Source organism: Schistocerca nitens, chromosome 5 (genome assembly GCF_023898315.1).
Source record: "Schistocerca nitens isolate TAMUIC-IGC-003100 chromosome 5, iqSchNite1.1, whole genome shotgun sequence".
Lineage (NCBI taxonomy): Eukaryota > Metazoa > Arthropoda > Insecta > Orthoptera > Acrididae > Schistocerca > Schistocerca nitens.
Window position 1 is genome coordinate 94447347 of NC_064618.1, and position 9251 is coordinate 94456597.

The following is a 9251-nucleotide window of genomic DNA, read 5'->3' on the forward strand; positions in this document are numbered from 1 at the left end:
AAATCATTATTAGCGGCTAAAAGGTACCAAAATGACAAATTTATAGAAAAGGCTGATATTAAAATCAAAGCAGTAAGGAAAAATCACCAAACAGGAAACTAATAGGAAAAATTTAAAGCCAATAAACATGCAGTTTTTACACAATGATACCAAAATAAATGACCCCAAAAAACTAGCAAACTTTGCCAATAAGTATTTTAGCAACGTAGCAACCAAACAACAGAAGTTCAACAAAACAAAGCACTTACAAAGGCTGAACAAAATGCCACACACAATGATACTACGACCAAGCACGGCAGAAGAAGTATGCAATGTTGTGAGTAACCTAAAATGCAAAAAATCAGCAAGCATAGATGAAGTACCTGTGTGGTCACTGAAGGACTGTATAGACAACATCAAAGACCCTTTAGTGCACATCAATGAATACTTCTCCACAGGTTGCTTCCCAGAAATACTAGAGCACGCAAAAATCCTACCTATATATATAAAAGGTGACCCAGAAATCATAGAAAATTACAGACCAATCTCATTACTGTCATACTTTCCGAAAGTCATAGAAGTCATAGAGACCATAATGAAACACAGGCTCATGGGGTACTAAACAAAATTCAATCTTCTGAGTAAAGAGCAATTTCTGGGCTGGCAAAAGTACAAATTCAGTTGTAGCTCATTTCTCAAATGTTATCCTCAAAGCACTAGAAGAGGAGACCACATAACAGGGATCTTCCTTGATTTGACCAAAGCATTTGATACAGCAGACCACACAGTTTTGCTAAACAAACTAAATGCACTAGGAGTAAGAGGAGTAACAAACATGTGGTTTCATTCATACTGGGTCAAACTGGGTCCAACAGGTGGAGATCACTCAAACTAACTCCAATCATACCTTTTCATACCTTTCAAACCCAGAATACATCAACATAGGAGTCCCCCAAGGAAGTGTGGTGGGCCCAATCCTCTTTTTAATATAGATCTACGATTTTCCACAAAGTGTTAAACATGGTGAATCAGTACTTTTTGCTAATGACAGTAATATCTTAATCAAAGCTGAGTCTCAAAGTGTACTCAACGAAAAATCTGAGGAAATACTTAAGCATGTATGCCAGTGGATCGAGACTAATAAATTAACCCTAAATGTAAAAAAACACCAACAGTATTAGTTTACACTTAAACAGAAAACCGAACAGTACCAAGCTAAAAGTTAATGACAAGCTCACACAAAATTTTTAGGTATGCATATTAACTCTCAACTACAGGGTGTATACGCGGACAAGGAAAAAAAATTCCCGGATTTTTCCCGAATCCCCCAGTTAAAAATACATTTTCTCCAGGGTGAAAATACACTTTTTCCAAAGTAAGTGACAGTATACTTTCTGTCGGAACTGTAAAACTTGTCAGTCCTTTGAATGGATATGGTTTTATACAGCAGCGTAGAATTTCTCGGTACTTTAGAAAACGAAACTCAGGGGAAAAAAACACGTTTTGGAAAGATCTTTGATGTGCAGCAACATGTACGCTGTTTATTTTCGTATTACGAAAGTATGAATTCGACGGTGTATTGATAATTTTCACTTATGGACCGTCTGACAGCAACTGAATAAAACACAATTTTAGTGCCATACGCGTTTCGCCTTTATTTTCTGCAAGGCATCCTCAGTGGCAGGTTGCGTAGACAGTTTCTTACATATTACGCTCCAAACCAAAACATTGCATTAAAACAAGTGCTCAGTGCATAGTGCTGTGGAATGCGGGGAAAAAAACAGCAAATTGGCGCTCATAGGAAGAAGAACAACACCAAAAATGCAACAGGAGCGTAATATGTAAGAAACTGTCTACGCAACCTGCCACTGATGATGCCTTGCAGAAAATAAAGGCGAAACGCGTATGGCACTAAAATTGTGTTTTATTCAGTTGCTGTCAGATGGTCCATAAGTGAAAATTATCAATACACCGTAGTATTACGCGCAACTGAGGAGGACAGGACCACAAAAGTTGTATGAATTCGAATTTCACCTACAGGAAAAAATGGTTTAAGTTAATATACATAGTGTTGCTACAAGAAAAGCAAAGCTGTCACATATAATATTTGTCTCAAAGATTAATAAGCTACAAGAGAAGCTAAGCTTTCACATATAATGTTGATCTGTTTAGTGCATGTTACTCTTTAAGATACATCACACAAATACGACAGTAAAATTTTTAATACTGACATAAATCTCTGATCTCCTGGTCTCAAAATTCTTCTAAATGGCTCGTCATCAAAGAGTTGATTTTTAAATGAGAGTAAACACTCTGTGATTTAAGAAATTCATTGTACATTCTCGCACATAATTCATTTTGCGTAAAAGGAAATTTACTTTGAAAATAACACTTCTCGAACCACAATTCGAAATATTTTCCCATGACCTGTTAGAAATAGATTCATTTCAGCAGTTGCCAGACAGTGTCAGATAAGCGGCATCGCCACACTTGTGCAGCTACGGTGACACAGGAAGCCCATAAGTTCGTACATCTAAAACATTAAAAGGTCTCTCCTACATTATGTCATAAAAGAAACAAGACATCAGAGGTTATTCCAAGAGCGTTGGAATTTTGTGAATCACACTAAAATGCATAGTTCGCCTTAAAGCGCACATTCGTATGTCCAGATTCCAAATGACATAGGCCTCGAACTGATATTAAGCTTTTCAGTGCGGTTTCCAGGAAGTAAATTTTCTTGCAGTACCAGTACTGCATCATCACATGTTTGCTCCTTTATTATGACATAATGTCATACATGCTAGAAGATGAAAACGTGCACTTGAAATGCAGCGAACAGTTGAAACTAGCCAATAGTGTGGAATTAAACACTTCGTTTCAAATAAATTAACTGCCACAGCAGGGAAGCTTAATAAAAGCCAAATTTCCTTAGCAAACCAACAAAAACAGCTTCATTGTTCTGCAAGGCAATTAACGCTTGACTGTAAGAAAGGTGGAAATAAAATAGAATCTGAAACTAGTAACAAATTTTAGCCTTCCATAATTATGTGAATGTACTTTTAATTCACTTGATCGCTCCCAGCCACAGAAATCCGTCCTGTTTTCATTTGACGTGAGAGCAGTAAACGAAGAGAAAACAGAAAAATCAATAAATGTAAACACGGGTCACGTGGAGACTCCCCCCCTCTCTCTCTCTCTCTCTCTCTCTCTCTCTCTCTCTCTCTCTCTCCACCACTGTAACTCAGACTGTTCTGCGCATCAGAACGTCAAAAATTTAAAAAAAGGCTTTTCAAAAAGAAGTTCATTTTGTAGCACACATCTTTCTAAAGAGTCTGATATCTTCGAGGAAATGTAAGACATGTTATTTGGTCTCAAGTGTGCCTAAGTGCAGTGCCACGCTTCTTCAAACATTCTTATACCGCACGTCACTGTATTTAGCTCTGTGGAACTCAAACGTGTATATTTCGTAATGGATGCCATCAAGCTATTTCAGGACAGTGTTAAATTAAAATGTCATGTAGTGCCTCTCCTGCTCCCAGTTGGCCCTCTTAAAAATAAAGAAAAAAATCACAATTAATACTGCATGGGATTATTTGTAACTGGGAGAACAAGAACTCTTCAAAAAATCAGGACTCTTTATTGCCTATTATCTAATAACCTGCTTTCTGTGTGACATAAAATTAAATATAGGATACCTAAAACCAGTAAAGACAAGAGACAAACAAGACTACACATTTCTTCAGTTGTTAGGTCCTAGCAATTTTTCTCTCTAATCTTGCTACGGCTTTACATGGTGCGGTTTCTTTTCCGCGAAAGAACTATTACCTCATCATCAAAGTTCGTCAAATGTTTTGCTACATGAAAAATCGAAATGTCATCGTCTAATACTGAAAAAGCTGTTAATACAAACAGTACCCTAGACTGGTGTGGTTTCTCAATCTCATTATGTCTATTTTGTCACTGTGTGCTGGATAAAACCAAATAGGCCTTTATAATATTGCAGCAATTGTAACACACACAACTGCTTTGACAATAATGATCATTTTTATAGTACGACAACATAATTCACGAAGTACCAATACGAAATACCTATTTGGCCTCCTACAATCAAAGACCTTTATGTTAGGAAATAGTTTCACATTTCATTCATACACTCCAGTCTCGCAAGCATGAGACCAAAAAGAGGTAGAATACAATTTTTCTATAAGTTTGGGATAGTCATATTCTTCTATAGTTTGTGTGATGTCCCCGTTTTTTCTCCTTCCTCGTTCTAACAGCCGGCCGCTGTGACCGAGCAGTTCTAGGTATTTCAGTCCGGAACTGCGCTGCTGCTACGGTCGCAGGTTCGAATCCTGCCTCGGACATGGATGCGGTGATGTCCTTAGGTTAGTTAGGTTTAAGTAGTTCTAAGTCTAGGGGACTGATGACATCAGATGTTAAGTCCCATAGTGAATAGAGCCATTTGAACCTCATTCTAACAAACAATCTTGTCATCACTAATTCTGTAACTATTCCTACCACTGTCAAAACTCATTCCCCAGTTACCTTTACTAACTCTGCCACATCACAGGTTTAGTTATCCAGTGATTAATCTCCAGTTAGACATTGTTACGTGTTCATACAATGCTTTTTCCATGCTACTCCTAGAACGGAACTTAAACAGCTGCTAGCCGGGGACTACAACTGGCCCTGTCTGGTGTAGCGATCAGGCCAAAAATTTTCTGTCACAATTTCACTTTCTTGGATACATCAAGAAGATAATACATAAACTTTCATACCTGTTAGTCGTTTATTTCCATTCTGGTAGTCTGAATCTATGGATTTCGCTAGTAATGACGAGAAAGCTGTATATTTGCAAACCAAATCAACCACATAAACAAGCAGCAGTTGGCATTCACCGGTTCGGCTTCATTCTGCTCAACTCGTATAGCGCCATCCCATTTTTGTTTGCGGTTCATTTCTAGCTGTGACGAGGATTCCCCTGGCATAGACATCATGTACACTATGCACACATTCAAAAATCAACTCATAATTAATTCAGAAATCCACTTTGAATGTGTTCAAAAATGTCCAAAAACCAGCAGGGGTGTGTTTCAAAATCATATGAATAATCAATAGACCGACGTGCGCTGGATGCTAGGTGCTTTGTGAAACAGGGTATTTTTCCTCAAGAATATGAGTTGCCCCCCCCCCGCCCCCCCCCGCCCCCCCCACACACACCACCCCACCCCCGCTCACCGGAAATTGCCGCCGGGCTGAGATACCCCGAATTTGCCACCTCCCGCTCCCCCTCTAGATCTGGGCCCACTGCGCATGCATGAATCAGACAGCTTGGGCGCGCCAGTAAAATTTTTCTGGGTACCCCATGTTGCTGGCTGCTACTGCTTACACAGCCAACAGCCACATTTCTGTAACCAGAAGCGGGAGAAAGTATTACTCATATGTGACTCAACTGCGCATGTGCATGAGCCCACTCATAACTGCTTAAATGATCTAATGTACACAGTTGTGATGTCACGCTCATCAGAGGCAATTGTCATTATGATGCATTGCATAGTCTTCCTACAGCCTTTGACACATTTTGCTGTTGGCAGACACTTGTACGTGCACTGTGTTATTTTATATGGTGCATTTTCTTTACAATTTAACTTTTATTTTTGTTTTTTTCTCTTGTTCTTATTTTAATGCTGCAGTATTATTCTGCAGTAGCGGGATACAGTAATATCCTTTGTTGGAATATTGGGTCTTACCAGTCAAAATTACAAAAATTTAACTGAAAACTAAACCAACGAAAAATTCCCGTAATTCTAAAAAATTCCCGTATTTCTCCCGGATGAAAAACTTCCCAGGTTTTTTCCGGATCTCACGGTTGTCCCAGGTCGTATACACCCTGAAAATTGGACTGAGTATACCACAGTACTTGGAAAGTGAATAGCTTCAGCATGCTGTGCACTTAGGATAATAAATTCAGTATGTAGTAGCTTGTGTACTAGAACTGCATATTTTGCGTGTGTCCACTCTATAATTAGTTATGGCATATCCTTCTGGGGCAACGGCCTTGCCGCATTGGATACACCGGTTCCCATCAGATCACCGAAGTTAAGCACTGTCGGGCATGGCCATGCCCTGTTGCCATTTTTCGGGGTGCACTCCACCTCATGATGTCACTTAAGGAGGTACTTGACCGAACAGTAGTGGCTCCGGTCAAAGAAAACCATTATAATGACCGGGAGAGCGGTGTGCTGACCACATGCCCCTCCTATCCGCATCCTCATTTGAGGATGACACGGTGGTCGGATGGTCCCAATAGGCCACTTGTGGCCTGAAGACAGAGTGCTGTATATCCTTCTGGGGATCAACAGAGCAGAACAGAAAAAAATATTTAAGTTGCAAAAAAGGGTAGTACAAATCACAATAGATCCCATTGCACGTAGTTATTCAGATCTTTGGGTATATTGACAGTTCCGGGTGAATACATTTTGCAGACAGTAATATACATAACAAAAAAACATTGATCAGTTCCCAATAAAGAGTTCCATACATACACATGAAACCAGACACAGACAACACTTACACCTCCATAGGAAAAACAAATCAAAAAGTCAAAATAGCATGTTATATAACAGAATTAAATTGTACAGAAATCTTCCACAAGGGATCAAAGATATAAGCAAAATAGATAACGTCAGGAAATCGCTAAAAAATTATCTCTTGGAAAAGTGTTTTTATTCTGTCAAGGATTACTTGGAATGATATAAACGTATAGATATATGTAAAAATTATCAACTGTGTTATTAAGTGGCTTAACAATGTATCTTTATTTTACAATATTTATTAATTACGATTGTGATAATTATAAATTTGTGTACCTATTGTGTATATTTATGTTGACAACATCCATACAATCCCAATTGTCTACGAATGGATAAATAAATAAATAAACTGACTGACTCAATCATTGTACAATGTGCTTATTTATTGCCACATTGTACAATAGTACTCAAAATTTGTTATTACATTTTAAATATTAACATGAAAGACAGAAAAATCAAAGAATACAAAATTATAATCCATAAAACACGAAATCTGTTTGTCTGCGAGGTGTATAACCAGAAAAATGGCAAAACTACATGCCAGAATGAGATTTTCACTCTGCAGCGGAATGTGCGCTGATATGAAACTTCCTGGCAGATTAAAACTGTGTGCGGGACCGAGACTCGAACTCGAGACTTTTGCCTTTCGCGGGCAAGTGCTCTACCAACTGAGCTATCCAAGCACGACTCATGCCCCATCCTCACAGCTTTACTTCCGCCAGTACCTCGTCTCCTACCTTCCAAACTTAACAGAAGCTCTCCTGCAAACCTTGCAGAACTAGCACTCCTGAAAAAAAGGTTCGCAGGAGAGCTTCTGTAAAGTTTGGAAGGTAGGAGATGAGGTACTGGCGGAAGTAAAGCTGTGAGGATGGGGCGTGAGTTGTGCTTGGGTAGCTCAGTTGGTAGAGCACTTGCCCGCGAAAGGCAAAGGTCCCGAGTTCGAGTCTCGGTCTGGCACACAGTTTTAATATGCCAGGAAGATTCATATCAGCGCACACTCCACTGCAGAGTGAAAATCTCATTCTGGAAACATTCCATAGGCTGTGGCTAAGCCATGTCTCCGCAATATCCTTCCTTTTAGGAGTGCTAGTCCTGCAAGGTTCGCAGGAGAGTTTCTGTAAAGTTTGGAAGGTAGGAGACGAGGTACTGGCGGAAGTAAAGCTGTGAGAACGGGGCATGAGTCATGCTTGGGTAGCTCAGTTGGTAGAGCACTTGCCCGTGAAAGGAAAAGGTCCTGAGTTTGAGTCTCGGCCTGGCACACAGTTTTAATCTGCCAGGAAGTTTCAAAACTACATACCATTTTATGAAAATCATTTCTGTTTATGCAGGCATTCCCATAGCCTACCAAAAAATTTCAAGAAGGTGAAATTTTACAAACACAGGAATTAACAATATAACAAGTTATTTTAGCAAAACCCAAGATATTTTTAATCAGAAAAATCTTTCTACAAAACCATGATACTTCATAACAATTAATATTTAAGATTCGATTGAATTTTAAATGCAAATAACTTTTTGAATTGGAAATTTTTGGGAAAAGGAATATGTTTGTTGAAAAGAGAAGAATTAGGGCATTTACATGAGCTGTACACTAAAATTTTGGGCTTTAAACATGAATGTTATAAATCGAATAAAAATTAATATAATGTATTGGTTTGTCTTTCAGAAGAATAGTGTTGTGGTTATAACATTACCCTCCCTCAAGTCACCTGTTGATTATCACTCATTTCATAAGAAATTCATTTAATAAGCTTTGAGAGGAGTAAGATTTACAATAAAAATTTACTTAGCTTCTTTTCTCGTAGTTGGTTCCAGTTCTTCACGTCTAGGGGTTGATTCTTGAAGTTGCAATTATTGACATTATTGATTCTGATGGTTCCAATTTTCGTAATAACTACTGAAGAATTGCCTGTTTTTATCTTGATTTTTATTTTTTCACATTTTTCTATATCACACTGTTGATGATATGAATATAATAGAGGGAAACATTCCACATGGGAAAAATATATCTAAAAACAAAGATGATGTGACTTACCCAACGAAAGCGCTGGTAGGTCGATAGACACACAAACAAACACAAACATACAAACAAAATTCTAGCTTTCGCAACCAACGGTTGCTTCGTCAGGAAAGAGGGAAGGAGAGGGAAAGACGAAAGGATGTGGGTTTTAAGGGAGAGGGTAAGGAGTCATTCCAATCCCGGGAGCGGAAAGACTTACCTTAGGGGGAAAAAAGGACGGGTATACACTCGCACACACACACATATCCATCCACACATATACAGACACAATTTACAATTTCCACTTCAAAATCAAAAATTACATTGTTATTGCCAAAATTAAAAATGCACCTGATCACATCAGAGGCATGCCCAGTACTCCTTCATTCTGGTAGAGTTTGGAGAAAGCATTTTTGGTATCAATAACTTCTGTTGAAAAAAAGATAATGTTAGAGGAGGGTGTCCCTTTACAATACTCCCTCACAAAATTTGGAAACAATGTGTTTACAATATTTTGTGACAGACTATAATGTTTGCCAATTGGTGTACAATGTGACGCCAAAAGATAGAATACAAATGATAGAAGCATAATATATTACAGAAAACTTAAGAATAACATCTACTGTACAAGTCATAATCTGTGCAAATATCAGAACATAGCATTCAGATTTTCAGATCTG